Source organism: Poromitra crassiceps (genome assembly GCF_964638095.1).
Source record: "Poromitra crassiceps genome assembly, chromosome: 6".
Taxonomy (NCBI): Eukaryota; Metazoa; Chordata; class Actinopteri; order Beryciformes; family Melamphaidae; genus Poromitra; species Poromitra crassiceps.
In genome coordinates, this window is record NC_139627.1 from 37,535,946 (window position 1) to 37,555,539 (window position 19,594).

A 19,594-nucleotide genomic window follows, 5' to 3' on the forward strand; every position below is an offset into this window, starting at 1 on the left:
GCAACATTTTCAATAGAAAATTTAATTTGATTTTGTTGCGAGTTCCCGCATGCAGTCGAGAGGGGAAAATGAGAGAAAGCATTCTAAAGACAAAACAAAGCGTCTTCCCGGGACGGTTATGTCTGATTTGGTCGGGAAAATAACTGACAAACCCCACTCAACGGCGAGCACCGGTAGGCTATATCATAATCTAAATTAAAGAGAACAATTAGCTAAACATATTGACTAAACATGGATTAAATTAAATCGCATGGCCTATTATAAAATCATTGTCCAAAAGTTTTATTATCAAGTCGCATTAAATCAGCCTCTTTTGGTTTTGATAATTCCGCGACTGTTTCTAATTGGAAAGAAAATAGGCTAATAACAAAATCTTGTTTTTCTTCTTCGTCATCAATTAGGCTATATACGTTACAGAAAATAGGCAAAATTATTGTTGTAGGAATCTCATAGGACTTGCAGGTCTGTAAATCTAATGATGTTTTAAATTCGAGATAAAATTGCATTCAAAACGCCAGTTGGAATATTTGTGAAAGCATAAATTGATCAAACTTATAGCAAACAGAAATGATTTGGGGTATGAATGACACTATATGCAAAATATTAAATTATAGCAACATTTTGAATGTAGCGCTGAACTAGGCTATCTTAAAAATAAGAATTCAGCATGAATAATAATGCATTAATAATAATAATTAGTATTGGCGTCATAGTGAAGAGGACGATTAACCTAAACATCAGTTGCAAAATGTATAACCCTCAACAGAACAATCTGTAGCCTAATATTATGCCTTGGTGAAATAGATAGATAAATATGACTCTCAAAGATAAAAGTGATATAGCCGACTATGCTATAACATGAGAGATCATTGTTCAATCAATCGTCCGATTGTGCAAAATATCTCTTTCATCATATAGAGTGGGCTATATAGGCCATACATGCAAATAGTGTGGAGCAGATTAGAAGATAGACAACATGCCCGCAGTGGGCTGAGAGGAATGGGCTCTCCTCCAAGCTGCTGTCCTATCTCCCCAGGATGGAGAACGCATCCTAATCCTTTACCTTTCAGAGTGATCTAAAGCCGATTTAAGACTGGCACCCAGTTTGTGTTGATTTCATGTTCATCTGCAGCTCAAGGCGATACTCTGCACACCCACTTATGACATGAGCAAAAGATGTGTGTATGAGTGTGCGTGTGTGTGTGTGAGAGAGAGAAGAGACAGAGAAAGACAGACATAGAGGTGGCTTCATTGACCAGCATCCCTGAAGTGAAAGTATATCAATTATGATCAGACTGTATAGTCTAATGATTTGCTGATTTTTTGTTTATGCAGCATTTGTCTGTCGATATAGTCTGAAATGTGTGGCTCTCATTTCACGTGTTGTCTAACAAAAACCAAGCAACTCATCTTGCATTCTCTTCCAGAAATATACCCTCCCACACAGATAGCCAGGCAGACAGATGCACAGGCAAACACTCTCTCTCTCTACCTCTTTCACACGCACACACACACATGCGCGCGCGCACACACACACACACACACACACATGCACGCACACACACACAGGCACACACAAGAGCGCAAACCATTGACCGCTGAGCAGGCAGGCCTACAAAGAGCAGCTCTCTCTCCAGTTCCTCAAGGCCTTACTGTATTATTCTGGAAGCACCAAGGGCCCAGCACTGACAGAGCTAATCACTGGAGGGAGGGCTCCCTCATGAGCAGGCGTGCACGCTCGCTCGCTCGCACACGCATGCACGCACGCACACACACACACACACACACACACACACACACACACACACACACACACACACACACACACACACACACACACACACACACACACACACACACACACACACACACACACACAGAATGATTGACACACAAAGGCAGTGGAATCTATATGCAGTGCCTCCCATCCCTCTCTCTGGCCCAGCTGAAAAGACAAGGGAGGTGGCGGCAGGCTGTGTGTGTGTGTGTGTGTGTGTGTGTGCACGCACATGTGTGTGTGTGTGTGTGTGCACGCACATGTGTGTGTGTGTGTGGGTGCACGCACATGTGTGTGTGTGTGTGCGCACGCATACGCGCGTGTGTGTGTGTGTGTGTAGAGGAGGGGGTGAGGTGGGGTTGTATAGGTGTAGCAGTGATCAACAAGCCAAAGCCAATGGAGAAGTGCAGAATATAAAAGATGAGCATGTGACTAAGACTGCTGCTATCCCTACTCCTAATCCCCCACTCCGTCAGGTGCAGCAGCTAATCTGGAGGGATGGAGAGAGCGAGAGCGAGAGAGACAGAGACACAGAGAGAGAGAGAGACAGAGACAGAGAGAGAGAGAGAGAGAGAGAGAGACACAGAGAGAGAGAGTCTCAACTCCCCTCATATGAATATGATCCCTCTGCTGGCTCCAGCCCAGCACTGTGAACCACTGATCCTGTTATCATATCAGCATGCAGAGAGAAAGAGAGAGAGGAGAGGGAGAGAGAGAGAGAAGGATGAGTGAAAGATGAGTGTTGTTTATTCTTTACTCAGGCCTCTCATATCATCCAGCAACACTTTGCCAAGCCAGTGCTAAGCCACGCTCGCTAGACCCAATGCCTCCATCGCTCAGAACCTGAAGAGACCTCTCACTAAGATACAGTCATCTGGATTTGGTTTATTTATTATTATTGCTATTGCTTTTTTTCTCCTCAGTACTTGGCCAATTCCCTGCTCGGGTGTCCCGGTCGTAAAATAACAACGGGAGGGGGGGTCGAATCTATTTTGTTGTTATTTTTTGTTCTCGCTTAAACCAAATGTGTTATGGTCACTCAAGATTCTCTGGAAGACTTTTTGGCTTGGTTCGAGCTTTAAAACTCGTTATATTTGGATTTATCGAAAATAAATGTCTATGGAGAAAATGGACGCGGAACTTACTTCCGGGGCAAATTACGTCACGAAAAGTCACGTGCCCGTTGAGCTCTATTGTAACGGTAGCCAGTGGTCGTGCTGTGTATAGTAAACCTCCCTCACGAGACCTCAAGAGACGCCCTATCAACAGACACTAGGAGCCATATGGCACTAGTGGCCCCCTCTCATGCCGAAGGTTCCGAGTTCGATTCCCGGTGCGCACTGTCAACACAACGCAGGCTACACACTATGACGTGGCGAGGCCAATGGTGTTATTCCAGCCATGTGCTGGTTGCCCAAGGTGACAGGAAATAGCGTGGTTAATTAAAGAGCGCACAGCACTCCCCACTCCACTCGCACACTCCTGCTATTGTCATAAGCACCACTTCTACAACAAGAGTCAGCTCCCTCTGTTCCTATAGGACATGGGAGGCCACGCTGTGCCCTCCCATATGCTGAAGCACACTCTACCATCTCTCATGCATGCATTCACAGACACAGACACACTCTCTCTCTCTCTCTCACACACACACACGTCCAGAGCAGCCATCTCTACATAGACTCATCCAGATAGCCAACAGATAACACTTTGGCTTTCAATTCAGTTTGATGCTATCGTTTCCCCTTTCTTAGAGAAATATGAACCTGTCACACCGGGCGTTCTTACGGATTTGTTACACAGTTCCGTCGTAGATAATTCCAACAATAGGGGCCAGGGCCGCGCTCCCTCTGCACCCTGCGTTAGCAGGACCCCCGGCCCTAATCAGCGGGCGAGGATCACATCGGCCTTGACAGCAGCTGCATCACTGTTTAGAAGAGCTGCCAGCGTGAGAAACACACAGGTCGATTCCCTTTTCTCCCCGGACAGAGTGGGTGTTCTTCTCATTCATTCCTTCTTTCTGCGTCCTTTCTTTGAGCCAGCCAATTAACCTGGGAGCAGTGCACTAATGAGTTCCCTCTGGTGGCGCTGAATGGAGGGGACGAGGAGAGGGAAGAGCGGGGCGAGTGGAGAGGGGAGAGAGGAGAGGGGTCAGGGAGGGATAGCGAGGGTACCGGAGGAGAGGAGAGGTGCAGACCGGGCAGAGGCAAGGAGGCCGAGAGAACACGGAGGAAAGGGTGAAGACGGGTTGATATTGGGGCGAGGAGAGAGGAGGGGAAAGGACAGAGCACCATGCAGTTGGCCACTACGGGCCTATCACCAAGACATTGTCAGGCAGACAATGGGCTTATCAGCCTCCTTTTCACACCAGTCTGATTAACTGGGACGAATGGGAGGGAGAGGAGGAGAAGGGAAAGGCTATGTCCTTGTACCAGCCCACTAAATGTCAGAGAATGGGCCAGTGCAGCCGCGCTAGCCTCATGGATTTAGCATACATCACTGAGAAATATAGGGACAGTTTTAAACCCATTGTAAAAACCCACATCTTCCCATACTGTATGTTAGCCCTGTTAGCAATGGGGGGGGGGGGGGGGGGGGGGGGGGGTGGCGCAGCAGTAATAAATCTAGAACCTTTGTAAATGTATCTCACTAACCAGATTAGCAAGGAAGTGATAAGCACCTTTAAGCACACCGTTAGCTACATCTGTGTGTCATCGCTCACAGACCATAAAGCACAGTGCACAGTAGGGTGCTATATATAGCCATGCGAGTGTGTGTTGGGGTTGGAGAGGAAAGGAGATGCATTAGTCTCGCCTTACTTCTGCACATTACTTATTTCTGTAAAGAAGTAGCAATGTATGAATTTTCACTTTGTTAGGCTATTTAATAAATGTAATCCTCACCTCCTCCATCACCGTCTGGTATGCTGCTGCCACTCTCAAAGACATCAACAGACTTCAGCGCATCATCCGCTGCGCTGAGAAGATAATCGGATGCAACCTGCCATCCCTCCAGGACCTGCATGCAGCCAGGACACTGAAGCGGTCTCGGAAGATCATGGCTGACCCCTCCCACCCTGGCCACAAACTCTTTAAGACACTCCCCCATGGCAAGAGACTGAGGTTTGCCAAGACCAGAACCACCCGCCACAAGACCAGCTTCTTCCCAACCACCATCAGCCTCACCAACAAGGCCCGGAAACCCCTTCTGCCAAGGACCTCACCAACAACCCCCCCCCCACACACACACACACACACAAAAACTCACTACCTCCTCCTAAACTCAACTGAACCCCCCCCCCATAACACTGGAACTCATATCTAATTGCCTGTCTAACTGGGACTGTAAATTCCCTGCACATTAATGCCTATTTAACTTAGCCTGTAAATTTAATGTACATTCAATGTAAACTCTTATTTAACTCCGACTGTAAATTCCTCCGACTGTAAATTCATGTAAATTCACTGCCTATTTAACGTCTATTTAACTCAGTCTGTAAATCTCATGTAAATTCAACGTAAATTCATATTTATCATCCACAGAGCACTTCACCACTCATGAACATATTGTATATATTTACTTGATTTGATTGCACTTGCAACTTTGTGATTGTCTTTAGTTATCTTCCTACTTCTTATCTCTGTATATTGATGTGACCGCTACGCTGCACACAGACACTAAGACAAATTCCTCGTATGTAACTTGCATACTGTGGCAATAAAAGTGATTCTGATTCTGATTCTATCACATGTTATAACTAAATAATTGTGATACTGGCAGCAGGAAGCGGCAGACATTGTTACTGAGGGATTTATACAGAAGTTTAACTTGATACTTTATCATGCGGGAAACAAATCACAACTGAAGGAGGGAACAATTATATATATATTATTTTGCCCTGATGAAGGTTGTGTCGACGGAAAGCTTGGTACTTAGTAAAGATACTTGCATGGATCTACTGTAAGTGTGCAGAACCTTTCTTTTGTTTTCATACTGCCCTTCGCTCTTCTGGCACCTCAGCATTTTCCAGTCGTGAGTGCAGTGATCCTCCTAAACTAAGTAAGGAGGGCGAAAAAATCAAATATTACCAGAACAACTATTAGCCTTATTCTTCCTTAAATTAATTCCTCTTTTGTCATTTGCTATTACGAATTGATATCAAGTGCCCATATCAAATGATGTCACACTGCTTAGTAGTTGGCCTTGCTGCTCAGCCGCGGTATCGAAGCATGCTAATAAGTTGTATAGACCAACAAACGACTGAGAGCAGGCTTCAGGAAAATAGTTTGAATTCGAAAGGGCCCTGGCAGTGACAGCCATCTGTCACACAGAGGGACAGAGAGGGAAGGAAGACGGGAGGCGAGAGAGAGAGAGAAAGAGAGAGAGATTTACAATGTCAGTGCCGAGATAAAGGTGGAGAAAGAAGCTACCAAAAGGGACTAAATCGAGAAGGAAATAGGGATGAGCATGAGATAAGAGGGACACTGAGCTTCCAACGCTTTTCAAGGGAAACCTTTTGGTACAGTAAATAAATATTCTTGATCCACTAAATCTCTAAAAGCTCTCGGTCTTGTTTGCTCACTGAAGCCAATTCAATAGGCCGTGTTATAAAAATCCATGCTTGAGGCAACAAGTGGTCGTACTCTTCTTGCTCTTCATTTCCTGCTTTTTCTCTCCGCCTCTTTCTCTTCTCACAAGAAAGGATGTGCTAATTAGAGGGTAGAGCAGGTACACGACTCAAGAGGCCGGCGCTAGGCTAGCTCAGCGTGGAGGAGGGGAGAAGAGGGTGAGCACCCACGGGCTGAATGGAGAGGGGAGAGTGGCAGGAGAATACGGAGAGGTAAAAACAGGGAGCCGGAGCAGCAGCCGTGGGGCTCGGGCGCATATCGGGTCAAAGAAAATAAAATGTGTCATTTAGCCAGAGAAAGGAGATGAGAGCAGTGTGCGAGATGAGGGGGAGGTGGAGGGGAGGTTAGCTGTTAAATGAGGTGGGGGTCATAAGAGTGGGGGGTTGGATGCCCACCGTGATACAAATGAGGGGTCTGCAGGCAGAAGGGCCACCCACAGAACAACTAGCCCAACAAAGATGCTTCTGTCTTGGCCTCCCTCTTCCACAGACCTCCTTGAGTGGGCAGGATTCCATTAGCAAGCTGCAGGACCTGGGGTCTATTCACTCTCCCATCCCGGGCCTGACAGTGTACGCGAACACACAGGCGCACGCACGCACGCGCTCACGTGAACACACACACACACACACACACACACACGCACTGAGCGCACAATCACACACATTCTCAGCACCGCTAATTAATCCTCAGATTACCCAGCCAATTATTACCACACTTGTACTAATTAGAAATTATTTAAAGCATTTCCCAATTAGGGTTTACATGCTCAGTTGGGCAGGAGTCTGCCTCGATAAACCAACTGGTTTAATAGCAGGGGTAAAAAAAACAAAACATGCTCAATCATATACAAACACATGCATGTGCACTAGTGCACGCACGCACACACACACACACACACACACACACACTTTTTTGGGGGGGGCTGACTGTGGTAATCAGGCAGTCCCTCTGTTAAGAAGAGGGGGATGAGGACAGAAGAGAGGAAGTAAGAGAAAGAAATAAAGCAACAAAAGGCGTGCTCCTTCAGTGCAGCAGCAGTACTGCAGGTCGCCCTTGTTAGGGCTGGGGACAGTGATTAGGAGAGACCACAATAAGACCTGCCAGGAAACACATGCCAATTAGGTTACCAGGAGAACCACGGACCCTCATCGCTATGGGAAACCCACTGCTCTGCTCCCCACACCACCCCACCTGCACCACACACACACACACACACACACACACACACACACACACACACACACACAGACACTCACACACACACACACACACACACACACACACAAACATGTGCACCTGTGGCTTCAGCCAGTTGCGACCCTTTGATAACACTATGACATGTCAAGGAGGAGTGAGCAAGACAAAAGAATGTCGGGGAGAGAAGAGGAGATGACACTGCATCGAGCAGAGCCAGCAAGAGGGAGGAGTTACCCTAAAGCCCCTTTTAGACTGGCCACTAATAGACCTTATTCGCTAACCCCGGACAGCGCCATATTGTTGACATACCGTCCTGCAGCTGACAACTATAGTAACGGCCTTATTGTCGTTTCTGTTCCATTACAAAATAGCGATAGTGATGACAGCAATAAAAACCCCAGAGTTGTTGTTTGTATGCTGCCGTTAATGCCTGTAAGAATAAACAAAAGAAAAAACGAGGTGAACAGACTTTGCTGTGAGGAGCTGTCAGAAAGTTTCACCTGTGTCTCTCCTAACTATTCACACATCTCCTGTGCTGCTGACGTATCCTCCGTCTCGCTCCCTTCACGTCTGTGGACGGTAGAGATAGAAACAAACCACGGGGACTTTATTGCTGTCATTACTACAGCCGTGTGTAACGCAGGTCACCATCCGAACACAATTGGAACGATACAGGTAACGCTAACGCCGGCTAGCTTCCTATAAACTCTGCTCTTACATAGGCTGTCACTTAAAGCGGCTGCGCTATGTCAACAACATGGCGGCAGTGGGCGTGCCCGTACGTGAGTGACGTCAATCGAATAAGGTCTATATCCACAAACTAGTGGCATTTTCTTCAGTCTAAAAGTTTCCAAGCCGGGCCATTTAGCAGATACAGTGAGTAGAGTGACCCTGCAAGTGAGGTGGGTTTTTACGCGGCGGCTCTGCTCCGGCTGGCGATATAAATCTTGGCGGTGGTCCAACCCGTGATTTTCCGTGAGTTGCCGCCCCTTTTCCAGCGTGAGTCAGTGAGATTCAGTTATTCCCAGAGGCTGAAATTGGACTTTCTTGCAGAGAGAAAAGTGTCTCTCGTCGTCATGTACGAGTGCACCCCACAAAGCTCAGGAGCCAAGCCCCAGGCGCATAGACTGCGTCAAGTCAGCCAGAATGTAAGTAGGTCGACCGCTTTAGCTCTTTCAAAAATAAATCCCTCATTGTAATGTTCACATTTTGAGTAATGCTTTACAGCTTCACTAATATGTAATCTTAACATCAAAACGAGTATTTTGATACAATGTTTGCTGCTTCATTTGTTGAAACACCTTTTTCTCCTCCAACGTGCATCAGTGAGGCTATTTACTTGTTTAAATGACATTAGTTTGACATTTTTATCCGGAAGTTTCCATTTTGTTTTGGATGGCCTGACACTACTGCTCCTAGGGCAGCCGTGAGAGAAGGGAAAAGGGAGGGGGAAGAAAGAGCCCACAGCGGTGGAGAAACGCGGGTTGAGAGTGCGATATAAAAGTTTAAAAGGCGATGCTGCTGCTTTCCTGGGTAACAAAAACACGTGTACAAGTGGAACTTTTGATGTAAAAAAGGTATTAGAGATCAAAAGTAAAGAGTGAACTTTGAAACTTGCGTATGAGTTGATTAAGGAAAATAAAAGTATGTGTTGCACAATATTGAGACAGTGGGGCGTCTGGGTAATGTAGAGGTAAAAAGACTTCCCACCGCGGGTCCGCAGGTTCAAATCCCGGCAGCGGTACATCTGGCTTGGTCAGACGTTCCTACAGACACAATTGGCCGTGTCTGCGGGTGGGAAGCCGGTGGGGGTTGAGTCCTGGGGCCAGTTGCACAAAGTACCTTAGGTTAAGATTTCCCTTCAGCCGTTTTCACACATGCGCTTTATACCGGGAAATGACCAGAAAGCGGTGTAATGCCTTCATGTGTGAAAGTTGTTTTCCGGTATAAGCGCGACCCCGTCATCGCGGACATTTCACCACTTCGGAGCTTGTCATAAGAGCGGTATGTCTGCTTCATGTGTGAGCGTGTCGATTTCCCCCCCTCCCCTCTCTGCTCGCTCTCTGGCCAGTCCTTCAGCCTTCAGTCCTCCACAGCAGCCCGACACACAGGACAGACACAGCGAAAATGGCAGCGGCTTGTTTTGAGAGTCTTGCAAGCCGCCCAACGCTTGTAGAGAAAGCAAATGCAAAAAGCGAAATGTGAAGTATTTTGCTTACGTTGCAGACAGCGAAGGCAAGCCCCCTGGACACAACAAACGAAGCCAGTCTGTAAAAAGTGCTTCAACAGGTGAACGGATAAACATCGAACCAGCCAGGCTATTTCTCTCCGACAGGGATCCCAACTTCTTCAAAGATTTCAGTTCAAAAACTGGTTAGCAAATGTGAAGGATACAACATACATGCCCTCTTAAGTCAAACGAGTGTGATTTATTGTGTGACAAGCGAACTTATTTCACCATCAGAGTTTTGCCGCCCTCCAAAATAAGGACGATTCCCCATTCAAGTGCACACGTCACTCCCCACCCGCTCTGCAGTGCCCCCCCCGACCCCCCTCAAATACAGGTACTTTCGCTGCTGTTTTTCCACATGTGATCCCTCAGGTGTGAAGGGAAATTCCGGGTAATAGCCAGTCTTGATTTACAGGTAATTTCCCTGTCTGTATGTGTGAAAACAGCTTTAGAGTCAGAGTTAAGGTGTCCATAAAATAGAACCGGCTGCACAAAACACCCTTAAATCTTCTCCATAAGGTTAAACATTTTAAGGAAAACATGAGCACAAGATCTGGGCGGTCCGTGTGCCTGTTCGGTGGGATGAAACCGTATGGTGAAACCCCTCGCTGTCAGTTGAAAAGAAGTGGCTGGTACATGTATCCGAGGAAGCATGTGCTAGTCTACAACTCTCCCCAGATCAGCAGAGGGGGCGGAGCAACGACCGGGACAGTAGGAGGAATTGGCCAACTACAATTGGGGGATAAATGGGAGAAAGCCCCCCCAAAAAAACACATTATTGAGACAGTGATGGAGAGGGAGTGTCTGCAGTGCATCAAGCAGGCTGTGCCGGGATGACATGGGTGGGACTCCAGGGAGAATTATTAGCGGAGAGAATTACAGGCTCATCCATGGGTGACATGTAAGTCCCAGCTACACACTCAAATGTTTACAACACAGATATTTGCTCAACTGCGATGCTATCAGACCTCAAGCTATTGTTCTGATCTACACGGCAATGTCTACAGATGCAATAACCGTGGGGCAGATAGCAACATCACGATGTTACGAGCCGTGTCCTGAGAAGCCGGGACACGACCCGGGCAGGCAGAACAGAAAGGAAACCAGCTTGCCGGCTCACTCTGAAACATTTGCATGGATGCGATGGGCTGAGATGTTGATTAATGTGCACTGTCCCCACGTTATTAAATAAACAGGGTGAATACACAATATGTATTGAATACATTAGACTGCAAGAAGCCATCTCCTCTGCAACATCCAGCTCATTAGAATGCATGAGGAAACGATGTCCTGATTGCAACAAGAGTCACTCATTAAGGCCTGTTTGCCCCCTGCCAGAGCCCCCTCCCTACACACTACCCCCTCTGCCCCAAAACACTTACACCCCCCCCCCCCAGCCTACAACACTCCACACCAAATCCCTCCCTACTGCACACTCTCCTGCTAAAAGCCCCCCGACTTAACATCGCCCCTTCCCAGTGGATGTCACGGCGGCAAACGGCTAGCCCCCTTCTCACCTCGACACACGCGTCTCCCTACTCCTCCTCCTCTGCTGGGATCTGTGTCATCATTTTAATTAATTTCTAATCAGGCGAGAGTAAACTAATCAGGGGAGGCATTAAACAATGACAGCTCTGCCCGCGTGGGCCCACACCGGGGGCCGCCAGGCTGCTCTGCATGCTGGGAGGAGCTGCACGCTGATCAACAACTCAACTTAGGTTAGACTGAGTTATCTACACCAATCTTCTCTTCCCTACATCTTAGTATGGGCTGCAATGCAGTATTATGTGCGCTGTTTGCATCCACGGTTGCGAATTGGAAAAGTGTTGAGATTTGCACAAAATGTAATTATTCATCTCATATATATGTAGCTGTAATCAATTTGTATCTCTGCTATATCCAATCTAAAAAAAAACACATCCATTTGTGATCGAAATAAAGTTATCGGTTCATGGACGTATGATGGAAATGCATGTAAATGAACAGAATGGACAAATAAATAAACCTAACCTTGACTGAATGCTATGTATCTGTTTTGTGCTAAACAGTCTTAGAATGGGTTGCACAAAGACTGCAGTTATCTGTAGGCGGCCAGATCCCGCCAAGGCTGAGCCATTGTGAGAATCAGACAGAGAGAGAGAGAGAGAGAGAGAGCGAGAGAGAGAGAGAGAGAGAGAGAGAGCAAGCTAGCTTTTGGGCAATACATTAACCAGACAATGAAACAAGAGAGCCTTGATTAACCCCTTCTACCTTTACCCCTTTGCCTAAACCAATACGCACGCACGCGCACGCGCACACACACACACACACACACACACACCCACACACACAGTCCTTGCGGCCACACTCAAACTAAGAAGTGAATCATAAATAAATGATAACTATACCGTATGATAATTACATCACAATGACACTGATGACAGGTGATAATAAAACTTTGGGTTAATCAAATAAAGTGACATTCAGAAAGTCTATTTTGAATCATTAGTGGTGATGCTGGAAACCTTCGGCCATCTTGCAGACTGAACTGTCTGTGTAGAGAAGGCCTGCCTGCTTCCAGTGGTGTAATGTAACCAAATACCTTTGTTACAGTACTTAGGTATTTTTTGGGAGAATCTGTACTGTACTTGACTTGAGTATTTATATTTCTGTCAACTTTCACTTTTACTCCACTATTAAATAAAATGTATACTAGGGGTGTCACGATACACTCAGTTCACGATACGATACGTATCACGATACTGGGTTCACGATAACGATACGATACGATACGATTTTAACAATATTTTTTTAAACTTGAATAATGACAATATATGACTGGAAAAGTAGTATTTTATTTGAAATGCACAAATACAAAACATGCTGTTGTGGGAAATTGTTATTACAATAACAACTAGAAAAAACATGAGATTGGAGATAAGGCTTATCTTGAAATAGAATGAGTTACACCGTCACTTAGATTTACTTTGAACTAAAAGGTTTCTCAGCAGTATAAATTCTCATTATGCATCTTCAGTTTTTCTTCAAACTCAAACAACAAGACTTTTCTTAGTCTATTTTTTATGCATCTTCAGTTTTTCCTGTCAAGTAAACAGTTTTGCCAGAAACTCAATTGAATGGTTTCTCTCCTGTATAACTTCTCATGTGTCTCTTCAGAGACTTGTTCAACTGAACTACTTTCCACACATTGAACTTCAACAAACAAAGACGTTTCTTTGTCTATTTTTGAAAAAAAAAAAAAAAAAAAAAAAAAATTGCGATAATGAGATTTCATCTCAATGATACATATCGTGACGTTTTACTATCGCGAAATTTCGTGGGACGATATATTGTGACACCCCTAATGTATACTAGTCCACTACATTTCCGTTAAGCATCTTCGTTATTTAGTAGCCTACAAGGAAGCCGGTTTGGCAAATCAGTGCTCCTAGCTTGCATGGTACGCTGATCACGATCCACACTCAAGTTCAGTTAGTGGCGGTAATGCACCATAAAATTGTTTGACAACTGCTATAAAGCTGAAGAAGATTTCCACTCGTGTCTTTTGCTTGCATTTACTTGTACTTTCGGTAACACTTTACAATACTGTAACACAAAAATTGGGTAGTTACTAAGGAACGAGTCAGGAACGAACCATTAGTTCATGATTAGTTCATGAATAGTTAATAGGTAGTTCCATAATGGTAGTTACTTGAGAACTGACCATTAGTTACCATGTTAACGAACCAGTAAGTAATGATTGCTTCCTTTAAAAAAAATTTTTTTTCTTTTTTTTCTTTCGCTAGTTCATGAGTAGTTAATGGGTAGTTCCTTAATGACCCTTAATGGTAGTTCCTTAAAGATCCTTAATGGTAGTTACTTAAGAACTGACCATTAGTTACCATGTTAATGAACCAGTAAGTAATGATTACTTACTTAATTTTTTTCGGCTAGTTCATGAGTAGTTACTTAAGAACAGACTATTAGTTACCATAGTTGTTACTAGGGAATTAATCATTAGTTAATGATTACTTCACCATTAGTTACCATATGTGTGCCCCCTCAAGTAAAGCAGGCCATCATACTTAGTTGTTACTAGGGAATTCATATTCCCTAGTAAAAAAAAATTTTTTTTTAAGGAAGTAATCATTACTTGCTGGTTCGTTAACATGGTAACTAATGGTCAGTTCCTAAGTAACTACCATTAAGGAACTACCTATTAACTATTCAGGAACTAATCATTAACTATTCATGAACTAATGGTTAGTTCCTGACTAGTTCCTCAATAACTACCCATTTTTTGTGTTACAGTATTGTAAAGTGTTACCGTACTTTCAATACTTAACTACATTTAATATCAGAAAGTTACTTTTGATACTTAAAGTCCCTGGAAACCAGAACGAATTTTTTATTATTTAGCATTTTGAGTTCATCACATCACAGGAACCTATGTTAATAAGCCACCAGTCAAATTTGAACAATGATGAACATCACAAAGTATATAAATTTAGGTTTGACAGTCATGACAAAAGTAATGAGAATCAATTAGATTTTAGTCTTTTCTCCCGCGGACTGTGTGGGCGTGTCCCGTGTGTGTGCGTGTAGGACTTCTCCGAGAGAGAAAGAGAGAGAGAGGGAAACGGAGAGAGAGAGAAGGAAAGAGAGATGGAGTGTGTGTGTGTTCGCTCGTTGCTCGGCGCATACTGACAGAGAGGAAGAGAGACTGCCGCTGCGAGTGCACAGCGCTACTGTGTGTGTGTGTGTGTGTGTGTGTGTGCGTGCGTGCGATTCGATTAAATCTTATGACATGATAAGATCATTCATTGTAGCACCGCGCGCACCGCTCTCTTCAATCATCTTCAATGAGGAAGTGGAAATCCAGACCTTGTAGAAAAGTGGCGATTTTGGGGTTTTGGGTTGAAACTAATGTCTCCTATTTTCTGAGGCACACAATTACTCACATAAGACCCTAAATTTAATAGTTAGAAGGTTTTTGTGGATTTTGGTTTCCAGGGACTTTAAGTAGCCTACAGTAAATATCAGACACTTTAAGACTTTTACTCAAGTAATACTCTAAATTTTCTGGTGAGATGTGTACTTTTAGTCAAGTGTGGCTTTCAGGTACTTCATCCAGCACCGGCTGCTTTTCTCTCTCTCGCGCGCGCGCACGCACACACACACACGCACGCACGCACGCACGCACGCACGCACGCACGCACGCACGCACGCACGCACACACACACACACACACACACACACACACACACACACACACACACACACACACACACACACACACACACACACACACACACACACACACACACACTTCATCCACCACCGGCTGCTTCACACAGTGAGGAGCCTGCAGGGATCCAGCAGAGTCAGCACCCTCAGGCTTTAATGTCTCTCTCATCACAGAGCACAGACTGTAACTGAACCTGATTTCTCCTCCTGCCAGCGCCATGGCAACCGCTGACCCCTGACCTAAGGACCAGAGACCACTGCCAGATCACATGACACACACACACACACACACAGACCTGAGCACTCCGGCACACATGCAGAATGCACACACCTTTTACTTAACTCTTCAACTTTGTCTCACGTTGTGGAAGAGCAAGTCCGACATAAGGGCGATGCTCCAATTGAATCAACAGGATTCAAGTTTAAATCAGATACACTGCTGGAAATGGACAAAATGAATAAGAATGAGAGGAAATACAGAGAGAGAGTGTTTAAAAAGATGTTTTAAAGTCCCCCCCCCCCCTTGCCCTGTTTTGCCAAGTATTAGGATCCCATGCCAACCGCTTCCCTGGGACAGAATAAGGATTGCGGAGGTGGGATAGCTGAAACCCTTCTCTAACACAACATGTCAAACAACGCTGGAATCTCAAAAGGCAAGAGGGAGAGAAAAAGGGTTAGAGGCAGATTTTCTACGGGGAGAAAGAAACTGTCACATCATCAGATTGGTTCTTCTAAGTGGAGGGATGTGGGTATGGTGGCGGCTGGGGGAGGGAGGGTGGCAGAGGCTTGGGCTGGCAGGATCTGGCAGCCATACACGAAGGCGGTATTTCCACTAAAATAATCAGCCCCCAGGCAACGGAAGGGGGGGTGGGGGGTGAATAGAGAAGAGAGACAGAGAGGTTAGTAGGGATTGTCGGGGTAGGAGATGGGGTGGGTGAGGGAGAGAGAGAGAGAGAGAGAGAGGAAATCTGGGAAGCTAACCAAGGAAATCCTGCTTCTCAGATATGCAGCTGTGGAATTAAAATTGGTATAAAAACAGCAGAACAAAAATATACTTCACACTTCACAAGCCTATTGAAGGGGAGGGGGCTGGGAGGGGGAGGAGGGCGGCGGAGATGTGCCACGCTACGCTGGCACAGACACCTTAGGCACAAGGGCTAAGCAGCTATTCTCCATTCTCTCCCATTCTGGGTCTGATACAGTGGTTGCAGGGTGTAATTGGGGGAGGGGGGGGGTGAGTTTGGTGCCTTCAGGGGTCTCATCAGGCTACACAGGGTTGAGCTACAGAGAGAAGACAAGAGCCCCTCAAAGACCAAAACGCCCCGGCAAACAATTTCTACACTTTGCGTCCCCTCAAGCACATCACACGCAACAGAAAGGAACTGATTCACGATCAAACGACCGTGATCGTCACTCAAATTCAATAATAACAACCTTCACAATCAGAAGGACTCTAAATATACCGTACCTCCACTTTAGGCCAGGATTAGGTCTTTCTCTGCACACATTTGTGTTGATGTGCTGCATTACGGAACAAAGACCTATCGGAATTGCAAACATCCATGAAAACACACAGATAAACGACAAATCAATTAATTTTAAATGTGGTGAAATAAATTGGACAAACAACAACACTATTTGATCGCGGCAATATGAATGGTTAATTATAGAGAAATTCTGTGCAGAAGAGCAGAATTCCCTACCGAGTACAATGCACCCAAACACAACACACCCGGAGACGCATACGTGCACATGTATGTATGCATGCACGTGCTCTCTCTCTCTCTCTCTCTCTCTCTCACACACACACACACACACACACACAATAAACTGCAACTCCTTGGCCTTGTGGAGAAATCGTTAATGTTTTTCACTTAGCAAAACCGAGCAACTCCCATAAAAGTCTTTTGTGATAGAAAAAGAAAAACTAATTAATTAGTGGGAGGATTCCGAATCATGTTATCAAATCAGCCAACCAGAGCGTGACACCACTAAAATAATACAATCATTAAGCATAATGAGTGAGTTAAGAAGTTTCTCTTAATGCATATATCACAGTAAACGGTTATGGCTGAGCATTGTGTTATTTCAACACTGCAGAGACTTCATCTTAATACAAATCTCTATGTAATACAGGCCTATTCATGCAGCCTGCCTCTCCCCTCGAGTTCAATTATCATGTGCTCTATTGGAGAATATTCAATTAAAAAGGGGCTCCTCCTATAGTTTTATCAGAAAATAAATTTGGCAATATATAAATAATAATTTCAAAATCCAGTGTGCATGTGTGTGTGTGCATGTGGCTGGGTGTGTGTGTGTGTGTGTGTGTGTGTGTGTGTGTGTGTGTGTGAGAAAGAGAGTGTCTGAGGATATTTCTGCGTTTATGACTTCGATAAGGAGAGAGACGAAAGTTGGGGAGAAATCTCAATAACATTTTAAAAGAGCAAATTAAAACATAAATGCAAGCAGAAAGGCAACTTTTCTGTATTTATAAATATTTATTCCCAAAGTTGTTCTTTCTTTCTGGAACGCACATCAGTGCATGAGCTGAAACTGAATTGATCCCGCACCCCAAAGATGAGAGCAGACGATCGGAAGGGGGAGGAGACTAATTCAAGGAGCATGAAAGCAAAGCAAAAGAGGGATAGAACAGTCAATCTGCCTTCTTCAGTAAGCAGGGCTTTCCACAGAGTATCCTCTTCAGTAAGCAGGGCTTTCCACAGAGTATTCTCTACAGTAAGCAGGGCTTTCCATAGAGTATTCTCTTCAGTAAGCAGGGCTTTCCACAGAGTATTCTCTACAGTAAGCAGGGCTTTCCATAGAGTATTCTCTACAGTAAGCAGGGCTTTCCACAGAGTATTCTCTACAGTAAGCAGGGCTTTCCACAGAGTATTCTCTACAATAAGCAGGGCTTTCCACAGAGTATTCTCTACAATAAGCAGGGCTTTCCACAGAGTATTCTCTTCAGTAAGCAGGGCTTTCCACAGAGTATTCTCTTCAGTAAGCAGGGCTTTGCACAGAGTATTCTCTACAATAAGCAGGGCTTTCCACAGAGTATTCTCTACAATAAGCAGGGCTTTCCACAGAGTATTCTCTACAGTAAGCAGAGCTTTCCACAGAGTATTCTCTACAATAAGCAGGGCTTTCCACAGAGTATTCTCTACAATAAGCAGGGCTTTCCACAGAGTATTCTCTACAATAAGCAGGGCTTTCCACAGAGTATTCTCTTCAGTAAGCAGGGCTTTCCACAGAGTATTCTCTTCAGTAAGCAGGGCTTTGCACAGAGTATTCTCTACAATAAGCAGGGCTTTCCACAGAGTATTCTCTACAATAAGCAGGGCTTTCCACAGAGTATTCTCTTCAGTAAGCAGGGCTTTCCACAGTGTATTATCTTCAGTAAGCAGGGCTTTCCACAGAGTATTCTCTTCAGTAAGCAGAGCTTTCCACAGAGTATTCTCTTCAGTAAGCAGGGCTTTCCACAGAGTATTCTCTTCAGTAAGCAGGGCTTTGCACAGAGTATTCTCTACAATAAGCAGGGCTTTCCACAGAGTATTCTCTACAATAAGCAGGGCTTTCCACAGAGTATTCTCTACAGTAAGCAGAGCTTTCCACAGAGTATTCTCTTCAGTAAGCAGGGCTTTCCACAGAGTATTCTCTACAATAAGCAGGGCTTTCCACAGAGTATTCTCTTCAGTAAGCAGGGCTTTGCACAGAGTATTCTCTACAATAAGCAGGGCTTTCCACAGAGTATTCTCTACAATAAGCAGAGCTTTCCACAGAGTATTCTCTACAATAAGCAGGGCTTTCCACAGAGTATTCTCTACAATAAGCAGGGCTTTCCACAGAGTATTCTCTACAATAAGCAGGGCTTTCCACAGAGTATCCTCTTCAGTAAGCAGAGCTTTCCACAGAGTATTCTCTTCAGTAAGCAGGGCTTTCCACAGAGTATTCTCTACAATAAGCAGGGCTTTCCACAGAGTATTCTCTTCAGTAAGCAGGGCTTTGCACAGAGTATTCTCTACAATAAGCAGGGCTTTCCACAGAGTATTCTCTACAATAAGCAGAGCTTTCCACAGAGTATTCTCTTCAGTAAGCAGGGCTTTCCACAGAGTATTCTCTTCAGTAAGCAGGGCTTTCCACAGAGTATTCTCTTCAGTAAGCAGGGCTTTCCACAGAGTATTCTCTTCAGTAAGCAGGGCTTTCCACAGAGTATTCTCTTCAGTAAGCAGGGCTTTCCACAGAGTATTCTCTTCAGTAAGCAGGGCTTTCCACAGAGTATTCTCTACAGTAAGCAGGGCTTTCCACAGAGTATTCTCTACAATAAGCAGGGCTTTCCACAGAGTATTCTCTACAGTAAGCAGAGCTTTCCACAGAGTATTCTCTACAATAAGCAGGGCTTTCCACAGAGTATTCTCTACAATAAGCAGAGCTTTCCACAGAGTATTCTCTTCAGTAAGCAGGGCTTTCCACAGAGTATTCTCTTCAGTAAGCAGGGCTTTCCACAGAGTATTCTCTTCAGTAAGCAGGGCTTTCCACAGA